The sequence below is a fragment of the Trichechus manatus genome, unplaced genomic scaffold (assembly GCF_000243295.1).
Source record: "Trichechus manatus latirostris isolate Lorelei unplaced genomic scaffold, TriManLat1.0 scaffold00101, whole genome shotgun sequence".
In the NCBI taxonomy this organism is placed as follows: domain Eukaryota; kingdom Metazoa; phylum Chordata; class Mammalia; order Sirenia; family Trichechidae; genus Trichechus; species Trichechus manatus.
The window spans coordinates 1261210-1280411 of record NW_004444037.1 but is presented as its reverse complement, the minus strand read 5'-3'; the positions used below and the strand labels follow the sequence as shown (position 1 = coordinate 1280411).

General features: G+C 36.7%; 1 pseudogene; it reads left to right on the top strand.

Moving 5' to 3' along the window:
* The first annotated feature begins 1257 nt into the window (after nt 1-1257).
* LOC111821735 (60S ribosomal protein L12-like) overlaps nt 1258-19202 on the top strand; it is a 40312-nt pseudogene continuing 22367 nt past the window's right edge.

Sequence of the window (19202 nt, the reverse complement as noted above, 5' to 3'; positions counted from 1 at the left end):
TATGTTGTCATTTGTTTCAGTAGTTTGTAATTGTTCATTGAAGCATGTTTATGATTGCTACTTTAAAATCCTTGTTAGCTACTTTCAACAACTCAGTCACTTCACTGTTGGTACCTCTTAATTGTGTATTCTCATACAAGCTGTGATTGCCCTATTTCTTGGTAGGATAAATACCTTTTGTATTGAATCCAGGACATTTTCGGCATTCTGTTGTGAGACTCTGGATCTTACTTAATCAATTTGTTAGCAGGCAGTCGCCCTGTTTAGGTGTGCGAGTCTGAGTGGGGATCAATGTTCAGGTCCCCATTGGGCCTTGCCGATACCACCTCTTGATTTTTTCCTTGATTTGAGTAACACTGCTTCATTTGAAATAGGCTGTATAAAAGTTCAGTTACACTCTGTGCCCTGCTGGCATCTTCCTGGTAAATGTGAAGCACGAAGTTATACTGCTTGTTCCTCTAAATGGGATTATAATCTCAGCTACCCCTTCACTCTTACTGACATTAAGGTGTGGCAGGAGTGGATTGCAGAATTGATGCTGGGTAAGAGTGAAGGTTCAGCTCCCTACCAGATCCTGCTGACTTCAGGGTTGGCGGGAAAGTGCTGACTAGCTCTACCTCAGACTTCCTTGTCTGATTTTATTTGTGCTGGATGAAGATGGAGGCTCGGATCCCACGTGGTCCCTGCTGACAACAGAGTATATTGGAAGGAGACCAGAGTGCTGACTAGCCTTAGCTCACACTGCCTCCTTAAGTTTCATTGCTGCTGGGTGGAAGCTCAACTCCCCATGAGGCCTCAGAGACACCAGTGCAGGTTGGATGGAGTACCAACTAGCCCACTTCTCACTACCTTCTCAAGTCTCACTTGTTACCAAGGGAGGCTGTAGGCTCAGTTACCTACTGGACCCTGTGGCACTTCCCTAATTATAGAATGTGAAAACCACCAGCTTCTTCCAGGTAGAGAATAGATTAGCTCTCTGCTCAGGTTCACTGACCTTACCCTTACAGTGGAATTAGAGCCTGTTTCTGCCATGTGGAAAATGGAAGTTGTGGATTGAATTCTGCCCCTCCCAAAGATATATTGAAATCCTAACCCTAGCACCTGTGAATGCTACCTTGTTTGACATTAAGGTCATTAAGATGTTATCAGTTAGGTTAACATGAGGTCATACAGGAATAGGGTGGGTCCTAATTTTATCTGAGCAGTGTCTGAAAAAGAGAATAATAGACAGCCACCAAGGGAAGATACCATGTGAAGATGCATGCACCAAAAAACCAAGGAATGTCAAAGATTGTGGTCAGCCACCGGAAGTTAGGAGAGAGTCGTGGAACAGTTCCTTTCTCAGAGCCCTCAGGTGAATCAACATGGTCAATGCCTTGGTTTGGACCTCCAGCCTTCACAATTGTAAGAAGGTAATTTTCTATTCTTTAAAGCCACTCACTTTGCCATGTTTTGTTACGGTAACCTTAGGAAACTGAGACAGAGTTTGGTATCGAGAAGTGTCGTGCTATGGTAAAATATTCTTAAAACTGTGGAAGTGGCTTTTGCATTGGGTAATGAGTAGAGGCTGAAGAGTTTTGAGTTCCTTGATAGTAAAAGTTTAGCTCGTCTTTAAGGGACCTGACAGTAGAATTATGGACATTAACGGTGATTCTGATGAGGGCTCAAAAGGAAGTGAGGAGAAAGCTTTTATCATCATGAGCATGATGTTGCTAGAAACGTGGATGTTAAATTTGCTTCAGTTGAAGTCTTAAAAAGAAATAACGAACATGTTATTGGATACTGGAGGAAAGGCAATTCTTGTTATAAAGTGGCAAATAAGTTGGCCGAGTAATCTTTTCATCTTTTGTAGAAAGTAGAATTTATAATTATTGAACTTGGATATTTGACTGAGGAGATTTATAAGCAAAATCTTGAGGAAACAGCCTGGTTTTTCCTTGTTGCTTATAGTAAAATGTAGGAAGAAATAGGTAGATTAAGAAATGAACTGTGCAAAAAGGAGCTAGGAAATTGAAAATTTGGAGAATTCTTATCTTATCCATGTTGTAAAAATTAGAAAGTGTGCTCTGGAGAGGATACCAAGTGTGTGACTGAACACAGAGATTAGGCGTGTCACTTATGGATCCAATCAACTACTCAGCAGAAAAAGTGCTAGTTTATACTGAAGGATACAGATACGGAACAAAATGAAGAAATCAGCCCAATTCCTGGAATTATAAAGGCAGAAAATGGACCAAAGCAGATACTTGTCTGTGCACATCTATTTTCCTTCAAGAAAAGGAAACCACTTACTCAATTCCACAGGGCCAGGCCTCCACATTGGTTCTGGAGGGTGAGGCCACCTCCTCAGTTTCAAAGGGTGGGAAGACCAGTGTGATGACCAGCTCTTCTCATATGCCCTCATTAAGGCTCATTGCTGCTGGGTGGGGGTGGAGCCTCAACTCCCCATAGGACATCAGTGACACCCAGCCAGAGTGTGTGGAGTGCGACCATTTTAGTGGGCCAGGAGAATGGGGCTGCCATCTAGGGCTGAGGGGGGAGGGCTTCCAACCAGGAACTGAAGGGCAGGGCCACTACTATGTGGTCTTGAAGGACAGAAAAGATTACCTCCAAGTCTTGAAATCTAATGAAATTTTACCTTCTAGGTATCTATGACCCCTTCTTTCCTTCTATTTTCTCCCTTTCGGAATGTCTACCTTCTGCTTGTTCAATTGTTGGAAGCAGATAACTTGTATCTTAGGTTTCACAGGTCAACAGAGAGAGGAATTTTGCTCCAGAGTCTCACCAATACCTGACTTAAATGATACAGAAGATGAGATTTTGGATTTAGAGTTGATGTTGAAATGGGTTAAGAGTTATGGGGATGCAGAAATGGGGTGAATGTATTTTTATATGGAAAGGACATGAATTTTGGGATCCAGAAGGCACACTATTATAGATTGAATTGTGACACACCCCCTACCCCCACCAAAAATATGTTGAAGTCCTATTCTCTGGATCAATGAATATGGCTTCATTTGAATTTACAGTCACTGACATGTTATCAGTTAGAGTTAGGTTAACATGAGGTCTTACAGGAAGAGGGTGAGTCCTAATTTCAAATGAGTGATGTCTTGTAACAGAGGAGGACAGACACAGAGAGCCACACAGAGGAAGATGCCACATGAAGTTGCATCTAAAATCCAAGGATGCCAAGGATGTGGGCAGCCACGAGAAGCTAGGAGGGAGAATGGAACAGTTCCTCTCTCAGAGCCCTCAGGAGAATCAACATGGCCAACACCTTGATGTGGACTTCTAGCCTCCACAACTGTAAGGCAGTAATTTTCTGTTCTTTAAAGCCACCCACTTTATGGTATTTTGTTACGACAGCCCTAGGCAACTAAGAAAGGTAGACTCTGGTGGCAGGCTAAATTCTAAAATTTTGTAGGGTCAGAGGACAGAGTGTTATGGATTAAACTTTTACCCCAAAAAAGATACGTTGAAGTCCCAAACCCTCTACCTGTGAATGTGACCTTGTTTGGGGAAATAGATTTTTTTTCTGTGCAGATGTTATCAGTTAAGTTTGCCGTGTCAAATGGGAGTAGGATGAGTTTAATCCCTTCTGAGTGGTGTCTTATAAAAAGAATCACACACAGGGAGAAGACAGACACCATGTGACAACAGAAGCAAATGCATCTATGAGCAGCAAAGGAATGCCAAAGAATGCTCAAAGCTATGGAAATTGAAAGAGACAAGGAAGGATATTTTCCTAGAGCTGAAAGAGAGAGAGAGAACAATTCTTCTGATGTCCTAAATTTGGACTTCCAGTCTACAGAACTGTGAGAAAATAAATGTCTACTTTTTTTTTTTTTTAAATTACCCTCTTTGTGGTATTTTACTATGGAAGTCTTATGAAACTAAGACAGATACTAATCACTTGACTGTGAGTTAATCAAAAGGGAAATTATTCTGGTGAGTGTAATCGAATTATATGAGACTTTTAAAAGAAGAGAGATTAGCTGATAGAAGAATCAAAACTTAGAGACATTCAAAGCATGACAAGGATTACACACCTTTGCTGGCTTTGAAGATGGAAGAGGCCATGTGTAAGAACCAGAAAGAAACTTCTAGGAGCTGAGAGCAATCACATGCTAATGGCTATTTAGAAACAGGGACCTCAGTTCGACAATCACACTGAAATGAATTCTGCCAGCAACATGAAAAAGTCTGGAAGTGGATTCATCCCAGCCAACACCCTGATTTCAGTCTGCATGATCCTAAGACTAGACCCAGTTGAACGCATGCAGAATTCTGTTCTCCAGAACTGTGAGTTAATAAATGGATGTTGTGCTAATTTGGGGGAAATATGTTAGGCAGAAATGGAAAATGAATACAGATTTGGTCACTGGAAGTAGGGTGCTGCCATAACAAATAATAAAAAATGCAGACATGGCTTTGGAATCAAGCAGTGGGTGAAAGCTAGAGGAATTTTGAGGAACATTATAGAAAACACCTGGATTTTCTTGAACAGGCTTTTAGTATAATACAGACATGAAAGTCACTGCAGATGAGGGGTGAAAAGAAAGTCAGAAACACTATAGAGAAATTAAATTACCTTTACAGACAGCCTAAACTGCCGTGCACAGACTGCTAGTAGAAATCTGGACTTTATAAATGCTACTGGTGCGGGATCAGAAGAAAGCAGAAACATGCTATTAGAAACTCGAAGAAGGAAACTCCTTGTATGCGGTGACAAAAAAGCTCACAGTAATTGTGTTCTGCAGACATGTGGAAAGTAGAACTTGTAAGAGATGAACTTGGATATATAGCTAATTGATTTGAAGCAAATTGTTGAAGTTGCTGCCTAGTTCCTTCTGGTTGTTTATTGTAAATACACGAGGAAGGAGATTATTGAGGAAAAAAAAAAAACTGTTAAACAAAAACATTACTTAATGATTTTGTAAATTCCCAGCCTCTCCAGATGGCCAAAGATGCAAAAGTCAGAAATAGCATGCCAAAATCATGACGTAAAGAAAAGACGCCATGTGTGACTATATATCTCTTTGCCAAAGTCTCAGTGTACTCAGCCACACAAAAGACCCTTCAAAAAATTAAGAGTGTTTGTTCCTAATAGATCTTCTCAACAAAACCAGAGGGTATCCAGCAAGCTTAAAGGCATTGTCTCTTAGCCACCTGAGGAGAAGCCAAAGATACAGAAGTGATTATCTCAAAAAGATCTGTGGATGTGGTTCCTGTCTAATGGAGTAAATCCCTGTGAAATCCAGGGAAGACATACCATGTTCTTGAAAAAATTATCATCAGCAGAACCACTGCCATCTTGGATTAAAAAGATATAAAGAGTAAAAAAAAAAGAAAGGAGGCTCTCAGACCACAGTTTCCTGACAGGAAAAAAAAAGCTGATAAAACTACTCAGCTACAAATCTGTGCTATTTTTTATGAAATAGGAAGGATGACTCAGGGGCAAAACCAAGAGCCCAGAGGGCAGAACTGAGAGTCATAGAAGATTATTTCCAGGTCTTGGAACCTAATAGAGTTTGCTCAGATAATTTTCAAAACTGCTTTTGCCAGTGATTCCTTTATACTTTTCATTTTCCTCCTTATTGAACTACACTTCTATAATAGTTATCCTATGCTTGTCCTATCTGTATACAGTTCGTGTGTTGGGGGAAGATAACTTGTTCCTCGAGTTTTACAGTTTCACAGATGAAGAGGAATTTTTTCCAGGAACTGTATTTAATGGATTGCACCAGGAGCTTAAGCCTTGCCTGATTTGGATGAGATTATGGCTTCTGAGTTCATGTGGTAATGGAATGAGACTTCCGGGGATCACGGGATAGGATTAACGTGTTTTGTATTTCAGAGGGATGTGAATTTTGGGGGGACAGAGAGATGACTGTGGTAGACAGAATTCTAAAATGCCCCCCAATATTTCCCACCCTAATACTCAAGACTGAATATAATGAAACTTCACACCTGTGATTGTGTTAAATTATATATGTATATGTAATGTTGTGCTCCATGTCCATAGATCTATGGACAACAAGCCCTGTCTATGCCTGCAATGAATTGTTGTTAGGTGCCATCAAGTCGGTTCCTCCTCATAGCTACCACATGCACAACAGAAGGAAACATGCCAGGTCTGCGCCGTCCTCACAATAACACTATATACAAAGTAAAGTGCCATCCCCCTGCACATGCTGTTCTCTTTTCTCCCACCAGCTCCTAGTTTGAGACTCATGAACTTAAAGTATGACTTTAATTTTGTGCTTCAGTTTGCCAGCTAGACACAGCTAAGTCTTATCCAGGGATGGGCTCATAGTGGTTGTGAAGGAAATCACATAATATTTTTCATCACACATTCAGAAATATATATATATATTTAGAAAAATCAAGTAGATAACAAAAACAGCTTTCAATGGGAAAATAATTCCCAAGGGATGGTAGGAAAAGAGAGAATGGTAATGAACCAACGGCAATAATTGAGGGTGGGATGAGGGCACTTGATTATATGAATAGGAGGCTTGGAGCTTTTTCTAAGGCAAGCTAATTATGCTACCCAGTTCTACCCCTTGAGTGGCATGTATGTGTCAATACCCCAGTTATCCATAGCACAAGGCTTTGCAATATGTGAATATTAAATGGTGATCTTCATGTAACAGCCTAAGTATGGCCCAGGCTGGTGAATCATTGCTAGACATTAGATTAAAGTAACCAAAGATACCTGGGTTATACTAACACGTGGCATTTTTAAAATTATAATTAATCACCATTCGTTTCCCCTAAACTAGTGCTACGACAGCAGAATATGAATGAGCAAAATCACACCTAAGGATTGTCTTTGGCGCTAGATCTGGTTTTATGATGAGTATAGAGAACATGGCTTTGAATAACTTGGTTGTCTCTGCTAAAATGTTGCATGTTTGATATGACTTGCCATGTGAAAACTGTTATTGTGTTGATTTTGCAGATATGATCCTTTGTCACTCTACAGACAAAATAGTGGAGCTGAGGAGCAAATGCAAAGGAAAGTTCTAATGGATTTCCCTGCTTCAATATCTATGAAGGTGAGGACAGTAAACAATAGCATAAATAGCACATAGATAAGGAAAAGGGGAAAGAGCATCCTGCTGAAGGATTCTTGCAGTTGCATTGCAAAGTTGATTTTATGGAAATATAAGAAATATCCACAGAAATGGTTAGGATTTCAGGGATGCTTATTTATAATTTTTAAACCTATTTCAGTGCCAAAATGAAACACGGAATTTAGTGGAAGAAGCAATAATTTCTTAAATGTTAAAGGAAAACACTTAATAGTTATAAAAAGTTGGAAGGAAACTTTGTTTACAAATGTAGCAATATTGTTCTCAAATTTAGTATTGAGATCAATCAAGTCTGTAAAGCTAAAGTGTCATTTATGAGCTACTCCCTCATGGTTCCTTTTTACTCCAACCAAATTTGGAGCATGAATTGTATTCTGTGATAGAAGGTAACATTTGCTGAATGTACTGGGTGACATTTGCAACATGCCGTTACTGAAATCCCAAATCATATTTCTAAGAAAGCTTAAATCAAAAAACATTTCAACCCATTTACTGACACATACTATATAATCTTCATTAGTAACCCTGTTCGGAAAATGTGAGTTTCTTCCAAACTGGCTATGGTGAAAAGGAGAAGAAAAATAATAATTTTTATATAGCAAGAGCACAAGATTTCAAGGTGATTTTTATATTGGTAAATATGTATTTGTGGCTGGTTTTGATGCAAGCATTTCCTGAAATGAACTCAAAGCTATTTTTAGGTATCAAATGAAAAGGCATATGTAAAGAAAGAGATCCTATATTTATATTTTTGATGAAGTTTTATTTTCTCTATAGATAAGTTGCAATTAAAAAAGGAAATCTAAAAATAAAACTGACCTAATGCACACCATTAACAAGATACAAACCATAACCAATAACATGCAAGCTCCAGAAGATAAGCTAGATAACTGGGATCTTCTAAAAATTAAACACTTATGCTCATCAAAAGACTTCACCAAAAGAGTAAAAAGACAACCTACAGACTGGGAAAAATTCTGGGGACATTGCAAGTCAGACAAAGGTCTAATCTCTAAAATCTACAAGAAAAACCAACACCTCTACAACAAAAAGACAAATAATGCAAATAAAAAATGGGCAAAGGAAATGAACAAACACTTCACCAAAGAAGACATTCAAGTGGCCAACAGACGCATGAGGAAATGCTTGCAATTACTAGCCATTAGAGAAATGCAAATTAAAACCACAATGAGATAGCATCTCACCCCGGCATTACTGGCACAATTCAAAAACACTGGAAATAACAAATGTTGGAGAGATTGTGGGGAGATTGGAACTCTTATGTACTGCTGGTGGGAATGCAAAATGATACAACCATTTTGGAAAATGATACGGCACTTCCTTAGAAAGCTAGAAACAGAAATACCATACAATCCAGCAGTCCCACTCCTAGGAATATATCCTAGAAAAATAAGAGCCGTCACACAAATAGACATATGCACACCCATATTCACTGGAGCATTGTTCACAATAGCAAAAAATGGAAACAACGTAGATGCCCATCAACAGATGAATGGATAAACAAACTATGGTACATACACCCAATGGAGTACTACGCAACTAGAAAGAACAACAATGAATCTGTGAATCATCTCATAACATGGATGAAACTGGAGGACATTATGCTGAGTGAACTAAGTCAATCACAAAAGGACAAATATTGTATGAGACCTCTGTTGTAGAAACCCATGAAAAAGTTCACACACAAAATGTAACAATCTTTGTTGGTTACCAGGAATGGGAGGGGTGGGGGGGAAATACTAAATAGACAATAGATAAGTGGTAACTTTGGTGAAGGGTAAGACAGTACACAACACAGGGGAAGCCAGCACAACTTGTACAAAGAAAGGTCATGGAAGCTCCATAGACACATGCAAACTCCCTGAGGGACTAAATTGCTGGGCACAGGGCTGTAAGGACCATGGTCTTGGGGTACATCTAGGTCAATTGGCATAACACAGTTTATAAAAACAATGTTCTACATTCTACCTTGGTGAGTAGCGTCTGGGGTCTTAAAAGCCTGTGAACAGCCATCTAAGATACTCTACTGGTCTCACTCCTTCAAGAGCAAGGGAGAATGAAGAAAACAAGATATAAGGAAAAGATTAGTCCAAAAGACTAATGGACCACAATTACCACGGCCTCAACCAGACTGAGCCCAGTAAACTAGACGGTGACTGGCTATCACCACTGACTGTTCTGACAGGGATCACAACAGAGGGTCCTGGACAGAGCTGGAGAAAAATGTAGAACAAAATTCTAACTCACAAAAAATGACCAGATTTACTGGCCTGTCAGAGACTGAGAAACCCCAAGAGTATGGCCCCTGGACATCCTTTTAGTTCAGTAATGAAGTCACTCCTGAGGTTCACCGTTCAGTCAAAGATTAGACAGCCCCACAAAACAAAATGAGACTAATGGCGCACAACAGTCCAGGGACAAGGACTAGAAGGCAGGAGGGGACAGGAAAGTGGTAACAGGGAACCCACGGTTAAGAAGGGACAGTGTTGACATGTCGTGGGGTTGTTAAGTATTGTCATAAAACAATATGTGTACTGACTGTTTAACGAGAAACTATTTGTTCTGTAAACCTTCATCTAAAGTACAATAAAAATAAAAATAAAACTGAATAAAATGATAGTTCCTGAGTTTTACATTTATTCTAAGTCTGGCATTCCTTTTCCAACATTTATGTTTCCAATATAAAAAACTATTTATAGACAAGTGAAAGCTTCAAAGAGGAGGAAGTTATAAGAGGTGGGAAAATGCTGAACACAATGACATGTAACTAAACCTTTATCAAATTGGCCCAATTTGTTTAACTGAAGTGGCTTAAATTTTACTGTAGCATACAAAATAAAAGAAAAGAATTGTGTAACCATGATATATTTAAATCAATTTTAAAAGGCAGATTTTGAATATGAAAGGAATACATTTAATATATGATAAACCTTTCAAATTAATGAAAATGAAGATGGCTTACTCAAAATATGTTGTTGGTATAATCAGCTTGCTCTTATGAAGATAGAAAGAAGCTGGATTTATCACTCCCTAAACCAAAAATAATTCTAGATGAATCAAAATTTTAAAACAAAAAGGAAACTGCTAAATAAATCTTGGGCGAATATTCAGATTGTGGGGAGATGATACAGATTTAAAATTTAAAATAAGACATAGAGTCTTATTTTAAAATCATATCATAAAAATATTCAAAAGCCAGTTCTATTAATAAGAGATAAAATACAAATCTTTATTAAAAGAGGAGCATTAATAAACCAGTCAGTAAAAGAAATATCCCAAATAAAATGTGAGCCAAAAAAACTGAAATAACTTTGTATATATATAAACCAAACCTATTGACGTCAAGTCAATTCTGACTAATAGCAACCCTATAACTGGCACATAGGGTTTCCAAGGATAGGCTGGTGGATTCAAATGGCCAACCTTTTGATTAGCAGCCAATCTCTTAACCACTGTGCCCCCATGGCTCTCTCTCTTTCTATATATATATGCACATATATATCTCTATGACATAGGCAAATATCATTAAGTTTATTGTTAGCATTGGGGAAAAAGTCTCTTTCTATGTTCTTGATGGAGTGTGAAATGAATTGCTACTTCATTTTTGGAGTACCATTTAGTAATAGACAAACATTTTTAAATATCTCTTGCCACACTCTAGCTAAGGAATGACATCATAGACATTTTCATATGAGTAGGACAATATAGGCATCCATATAAGCATCCTGGCTGTTCACTGCTTCATTGTTTGTGTTCTTCCTCTTTTTTGTTACTGTTAGGTGCTGGCCAGTTGATTCCTCATGCAAAATTATACCTTGCAATCTCCAGCATCGTTTCTATCACCAAAGCCGTATTTTCCAACTTTTGATCCTTCTTCTTTGTTTCCAACTTTGGTATTCCCATCACCAGTAATTATAAATGTATCCTAATTACATGTTCGATCAATTTCAGAGGACAGAAGTTGGTAAAAACCTTTAGTTTCTTCTTCTTCGGCTTTAGTGGTGAGTGTATAAATTAAATAATAGTAATATTAATTGGTGTTCCTTGTAGGCATATGTATATTATGCTATCACCGACAGAATTGTACTTCAGGATAGATCTTGGAATGTTCTTTTTGACAATGAATGCAACAACATTCTTCTTCAATTTGTCATTCCCAGCATAATAGACCATATGATTGTCTGATTCATAACGAAATGTGCAAAGATCTGGAGTTAGAAAACCAAAATGGATGAACATACACGGCATTTCTCAAGGCGAAAGAACTGAACCAAAAATTCAAGCTTCAAATTGCAATACTGAAGGATTCTACGGAGAAAATATTGAACAACATAGGATGCATCAAAAGAAGATGGAAGGAATACACAGAGTTGCTGTATCAAAAAGAATTGGTCAGCATTCAAACATTTCAGGAGGTAGTACATGATCAAGAACCAATGGTACTGAAGGAAGAGGTCCAAGCTACACTAAAGGTATCAGTGAAAAACAAGGCTCCAGGAATCGACAGAATACAAATCCAGATGTTTCAACAAATGGATGTAACTCTGGAAGTGCTCACTCATCTATGCCAAGATATTTGGAAGACAGCTACCTGGACAACTGATTGGAAGAGATCCATAACTGTACCCATTCCAAAGAAAGGTAATCCAACAGAATGCAAAAATTATTGAACAATATCATTAATATTACATGCAAGTAAAATTTTGATGAAGAGAATTCAAAAGGGCTTGCAGCAGTACATCCCAGGGAACTGCCAGAAATTCAAGCCAGATTCAGAAGAGGATGTGGAATAACGGATATCATTGCTGATGTCAGATGGATCCTGGCTGAAAGCAGAGAATGCCAGACAGATGTTTACTTGTGTTTTATTAACTATGCAAAGGCACTGGACTGTATGATTGATAACAAACTATGGATAACATTGCTAAGAATGGGAATTCTAGAACACTTAATTGTGCTCATGAGAAACCTGTGCATAGAGCAAGAGGCTGTCGTTTGAACAGAACAAGAGAATACTGCATGGTTTAAATTCAGGAACAGTTTGTGTCAGGGTTGTCTCCTTTCACCATACTTAATCTGTATGCTAATCAAATAATCCAAGAATTTTGACTATATGAAGAAGAACACAGAATCAGGATTGGAGGAAGACTCATTAACAATCTGTGATATGCAGATGACACAAACTCGCTTGCTAGAAGTGTAGAGGACTTGAAACACTTCCTGATGAAGGTCAAAGACTACAGCCTTCAGTATATATCACACCTCAACATAAAGAAAACAAAAATTCTCACAAGTGGATCAGTATCATGATAAATGAAGAAAGGTTAGAATTTGTCAAGGATTTCATTTTACTTGGAACCACAAACAACGCCCATGGAGGCAGCAGTCAAGAAATCAAACAATGCATTGCATTGGGCATATCTACTGCAAAAGACCTTTTTAAAGTGTTAAAAAGCAAAAATGTCACTTTGAGGACTAAGATTCATCTTACCCAAGCCATGGTATTTTCAATCGCCTCATATGCATGAGAAAGCTGGACGATGAATAAGGAAGACTGAAGAAGGATTGATGCCTTTGAATTGGCAGTGTTGGCTAAGAATATTGACTATATCATGGACTACCAGAAGAACAAACAAATCTGTCTTGGAAGAAGTACAGCCAGAACGCTCATTAGAAAACAGGACTGCAAGACTTTGTCTCACATACTTTGGACATATTATCAGGAGGGACCAGTCCCTAGATAAGGACATCATGCTTGCTAAAATAGAGGGTCAGCGAAAAAGAGGAAGCCCCTGAACACAATGGATTGACACATTGGCGGCAATAATGAGTTCAACATAGCAACAATTGTGAGGATAGTGCAGGACCAGGCAGTGTGTTGTCCTGTTGTACATAGGGTCACTATGAGTCAGAACCTACTCGACAGCACCTAACAACAATGACAACACTATTAACATTATTGTATATATTATTGTATATGTATTTTTGTGTGCATGTATATGCATTTATGTTAAGTATATAACTAGGATAGATTTACTGGGTCAAAAATATACCTATTCAACTTTGTCAAATGGTGTCAAACAGTTAATCGAAGTGTCTTCAACAAGTTATACTTCCACCATCATTGTGAGAGTTCCATGTACTTCACATATTCACCAATACTCGATGATGCTGTCCTACTGCAGTAGCTTAGATTATTAATGAAAAATATTTAGTCTACTTCCCCCACTTCAATGAATGGAGTCTAATTACCCACATTTGGATTCTAGACTTGACCATTTGATTTGTTTTGGCCATTGAAACATTAGTTTCACAATGTGAGTAGAGGAATGAGAAACACTTGCCTTAGTGTGCTTGCTCTCTCATGCTTCTGCAATTGGCATGAAAAGAACATACTGAGGTTAGCTTTATGATCCCAGGAGGAGGATGAGAGACATGTGGAGCAGAGAAGAGCTGTCTAATAGAGCCTATCTATCCTAGATTAGCTGATGTCTTGCTGACCTGAAACTTGGTGAGCTAGATAAATGCTTATTGTTGTATGCTTGTTATTTTTACATAACATTATTATGCTGATTATTAACTAATACATTAGCCATTTTGTTTGGCTAGATGTGGTATCATATTGCCTGTGGTTTGCATTTACTTGATAACTAAAGAAGCTGAACATAGATTCGTATGCTTATTGGTCAGTTGAACATACTGTTTTATTATTCCCCCATTCAAGCCTTTTCTCCACTTTTCTATTCAGTTGTTCGTCATTGTGGAGAAAGAATGTGTGTGTGTGTTTCTGTGTTTTTGCGTATTTGTTCATATATCTAGAAATGACTCATTGTCATGTATTTATGTTCCACATATCATCCCACTCAGTTGACTATCTTTTCAGTTTCTTACTGTTATTTTTCATAGAAAGCTGTTAATTATAATATTACATAATTTATTACATTTTTCTTATTAATAGTGCTTTTTTATCTTAATTTTAAACTATTCATATGCCCTATGAACATGAAGATGTTGTATATTATATTTATACAGTTTTCTTGTTTCCATTTACTTATGTTTAACTCAGTGATCCATATGGAATTATGTATGCTGTGAATTAGGGTAGCGAGATTCATTTTTGTCCATATGGATATCCATATGGAATAGCCCACACTTTTTTCCCTATTGAAAATTCACACTTTCATCCTTAAAATCTCATGTCACTTTAAAAAAAATCAGATTATATAAAAATATAGATCTAGTATAACTGCATAAATTCACTACAGCTTCTGCTTGTTACAACTAAAAATTCTAGATAAGACAGAAAACTGAGATTTTATAAAAAATTTTTAAAATGGTAAGTCTACAGAGGGGAGACAAAATCTGAAAGAGTGTTGTGCATTAGAGTAAAAGAGGTTGTTACCTCAATGGCCTGCTGCAGAAGCCAATACTGAGATAGGGGTGAGGTGAGCAGTAAGAGGGTATTTATTGTATATCGATGTACAGGCGACAGAGGGGAATGAGCTCCTGCAAAATCTGCATTCCAGTCTGGAGGCTGATCAGAGGGTTATATAGGAAGAAATCAAAGTCCAAGGAATCTGCGGAATGTTGGTTCCCCTCTGGGGTGGGCGGCCACATTAACCTGTGTCTCCAGACACTTTGACCTTTTGAAGCCATCCTGGTTTCGGCCACAAGATGATTTTTCCTTTTTCAGGCATTTTACTTCCAGATTCTATCACTTGTTATTCTATCTCCCAAATAGGAACTTAGGTTAATTTTAAACTTATAAAATCATGGGAAAACAAGAGGGAAGAGAAGAGAAAAATAAATCAGAATCATAGGAGCAAGCAAAAGTGAACTATGCAAGGTAGGCATTGACAATACCACAATACCCGAGACGCTAAGTCTAAAAGTCCCACTCAGCCCCTTTCAAGGTGAAAGAAAGACATTCTGAGATGAGTGAAAAGTAAGTTCATTTGCCACCATAAAACCTACTCTATTCTATAAACCAAAAAAAAAAAAAAAACTGCTGCTGTTGAATTGATTCTGACTCATAGTGACCCTAAAGGACAAAGTAGAACTGCCCCATAGGGTTTCCAAGGAGTGCCTGGTGAATTTGAACTGCTGACCTTTTAGGTTAGCAGCCATAGCTCTTAACCTCTAGGCAGCAAAGATTTCCTTCAATTCTATAAGAAATGTTAAATAAAGCTCTTTAAGATGAAGAGAAATGATACCAGAGGGGATAGTGGATCTTCATGAATCAAGGAAGAGAAAAATGGTAAATATCTAGTTAAATATAATAGATTATATATTTTTTTCCTTTTAAGTTCTTTAAAATATGTTAAAAGCAGAAATTATGTGGAACTTTCAATGTATGTAGATGTAATAGATTTAATAACTATTTGATGAACTTCAGTGTGGGTATAATGGTGGCAAGCTTTCTATATTTTACATAAAGTAGTGCAATAATAACTCTAAGTAGATTATTTAATTTTATATGTTAATAAATTAACATATAAAAAATAACACAACGAGATATAGCCAAAATGCCAATAAACAAACTGACAGTTGCTGCCAACTAGATTCCAACTCATGGAATGAGAGTAGATTCATGTGTTTCAGAGTAGAACTGTGCTCCATAAGGTTTTCAATGGCTATGACCTTTCAGAAGCAGATCACCAGGCCTTTCTTCTAAAGTACCTCTGAGTAAGTTCCAACTGTCCAACTTTCAGTTAGAAGCTATGTGTTTGTGCCATGCAGGGACTCCTAACATGTCAATAGATACAATATCATGTAATGCTAAAAATATTCAAATAATCCACAAGAAGGAATGAAAGAAGAAAAAGGAACTAAAATCAGGAGGGACAGAAAACAAGTAATAAAGTGTGAGGTCTATATCCAACCATATCAATAATTATATTAAACGTTATTGGTCTAAACACTCTAATTAAGAAGTGGAGATTGGGGATTGACAGAGATTGATTGAAATGTAAAACTACTATATGCAGCTTACAATAAAAACATTTTAAACATAAAGTTACAGATAAGTCAGAAGTAAATAGATGTACTAAGATTTATCATGCAAACAATAAGTATGATAAGACTGGAGTAGCTATTAATATCAGATAAAACAGACTTCAAGCAAAGAGTACTATTGGCAATAAAGTAGGACATTATATAATGATAAAAGGGGTAATTCATAAGATATAAAAATTATAAGTATACAGTACCTAATAACAGAGCCTCAAAACACATGAAATAAAAATTGACAGAACTGAAGAACTAAATAGACAATTCAACAAACATAGAAAGAGATACTAGCATAACTCTGTTAGCAATTGATGGAACAACTACCCAGATAAATCAGTAAAAACGTAGAAGCTGTTTACAGCACTATTCACCACTTAGATCTACTTGATATTTATTGAACATTATATTCAACAATTTCAGAATACACATTCTTTTCAATGAAAAAATGATACAGTTAAGGTAGACTATATTTTGGGCTATAAAAAAAAAAACTCTCAATAAAAAAAAGTCTACTGTGAATTAAATTACCGTAAGATATATAGAACTCTCCCTTCCCAAGTACTTGGAAATTAAGCAAAATACATCTAAATAATTTATGAATCAAATAACATGCTTCTATATAACTCATGGCTTAAACAACATATTCCTGGATCACAGATGAAATGAAAAGGGAAATTATAAAATATTTTAAACTAAATGACAATTGAAATTGAATGTATGAAATTTTGTGAGAATCAAGTAAAGTAGTGCTTAGTAGAAAATTCATAGATGCAAATGTTTATATTAAGAAAGAAGAGTAATCTAAAATTAATTGCCCAAAGTTCTCAATTAAGGTATTAGGAAAAAAAAAAAAAGAACAAAGTAAACCCAAGTATGTAGAAGAAGAAGAAAAATAGAACAAACAAACAAAAAAATAGGCAACAGACATAATTAAAAAAGCTAAAAGATTGATTTGGAAAACACCCATTTACTTGACTAATCTGTGGATAGACTAATCAAGAAAAAAAAAAAAACACTAATCACCAACATCAGTAATGAAAAACACTATCATTACAGATGCTGCAGAAAGTAAGTGGTAACAAGTCAATATTGTGAACATCTTTTGCTGTTGTTAGTTGCTGTGAAGTCAATTCTGATTCATGGAAACCCCATGTGTGCAAAGTAGAACTCTGTTCCATAGGGTTTTCAAGAATGTGACCCTTTAGAAGCAGATCACCAGGCATGTCTTCCAAGGTACTTATGGTGGATTCAAACTGCCAACCTTTCAGTTAGTAAGTAGTCAAGCACTGAACTGTTTGCACCACCCAAGGACTCCATATGAACACCTTTATGCCAACAACTTTGATAACTTAGATGAAATGGACATATTTTTTGAAAAATACAACTTACCAAAATTGACACAAGAAGAAACAAACAAACAAAAAATCTGAATAGCCCTATATACTACTGAAAAAATCGAAGTTGTTACCAAAATATTTTCAAAAATAAAATTCCAAGTTCAAATGGTTGTGCTGGTGATTTCTATTAAATATTAAAGAATAAATAATGCTAATTTAATACAATTTTAAGAAAATAGAGGAAGAGGTATGACTACCTGACTCTTTTAACGATGCCATTTTAACCCTGATATAAAAATCTGACAAAGAAATTACAAAAAAAATTAATAATAAAACAAAACATCAAAAGCAGAAAAATAAATGAGTTTGTAAATTCAAAAAAATCTGACAAAGAAAAAAAAAAAAAAATTAATAATAATAATAACAATACAATAATCAACTACCAATACACACAATGTTCTTGTTATTAGGTGCCATCCACTCAGTTTTGATTCAGAGCAACCCAATGTACAACAGAACTAAATGTTACCCAGTCTTGTGCCATCCTTACAAACATTGGTATGTTTGAGCCCATTGTTGCAGCCACTGTGTCAATGCTTCTCGTTGAGGGTCAGCAAAAGAGAAAACCCCCAACAAAATGGATACACACAACAGCAAGGATAAATCTCAAAATCATTGTCCTGAGTGAAAGAAGCCAGATCCAAAAAAAAAAAGTACATTATATGTGATTTCATTTATGTAAAATTCTCCAAAATGAAAACTAATCTACAGTAACAGAAAGCTAATCAGTGATTTCTGTAATTAGGAGTAGAAAGAGGAATAGATTGTAAATGGACACTAGAACCTTTTGTGGGTGGTAGAAATGTTTGTTGTCTGTGGGGATGATGGCCAAACTGAACAATTTTGCATGGGCAGATTACTGTATTTAAAATATACCTAAATAAAGTTATAAAAAATAACAACATGATAGCATAGTACATCCCAAAACCCATTGCTGTTGAGTTGAATTCTGACTCATAATGACCCTATAGAACAGCATAGAACTGTCCCTTAGGGTTTCCAAGGCTGCAAATCTTTATGGAAGCAAATTGCTGCATCTTTCTCCCCTGAAGTGGCTGATGGCTTCTGAACTGCCAGCCGTTTCAGTTAGCAGCCCAGTGCTTAACCCATTGTGCTATCAGGGCTCCTAGCAGAGTATATAGCAAATATAATATTCTCAGAAAATTATAATTATCACTGCTAATAGTATATACAATTTTAAAGAGGAGATAAATCAAGATAGCCTGTGGTGGCTGGGATACCTTGATTTATCTGAAATTAGAACAAGACTTAGGCCTTATAAAAATGTTTAAAATTAGATTTATATGTAAGACAGAGGAATAGATTGCAGAAAATAGGAAAATTATTAAACAAAATTAAAGTTTTTCTTATATTGAAAGAAAGTCTATCACCCGAAACTCTACCAAAACAGCACATTTATGAGATTCCTTTGTTCACCTACCTCTAACTGGTGGTATTTGAAGGCCACTCAGGCTTTAGTACTCCTTTCCAGAATTAATCTAGGACAACTCCTGTTTATCTGCTTTGATGTTGCAGATAAAAATAGCTTCAAAATAGCTTTATCTTTAGTTTCTCATTCCACAAGCACATCTTCAAACTTAATATTTGCCTAGCTTCTTTGATGAGTCACCAGGTTCAGATTCACATTTCTGCTTGACTTTGTTGTTGTCCTTCA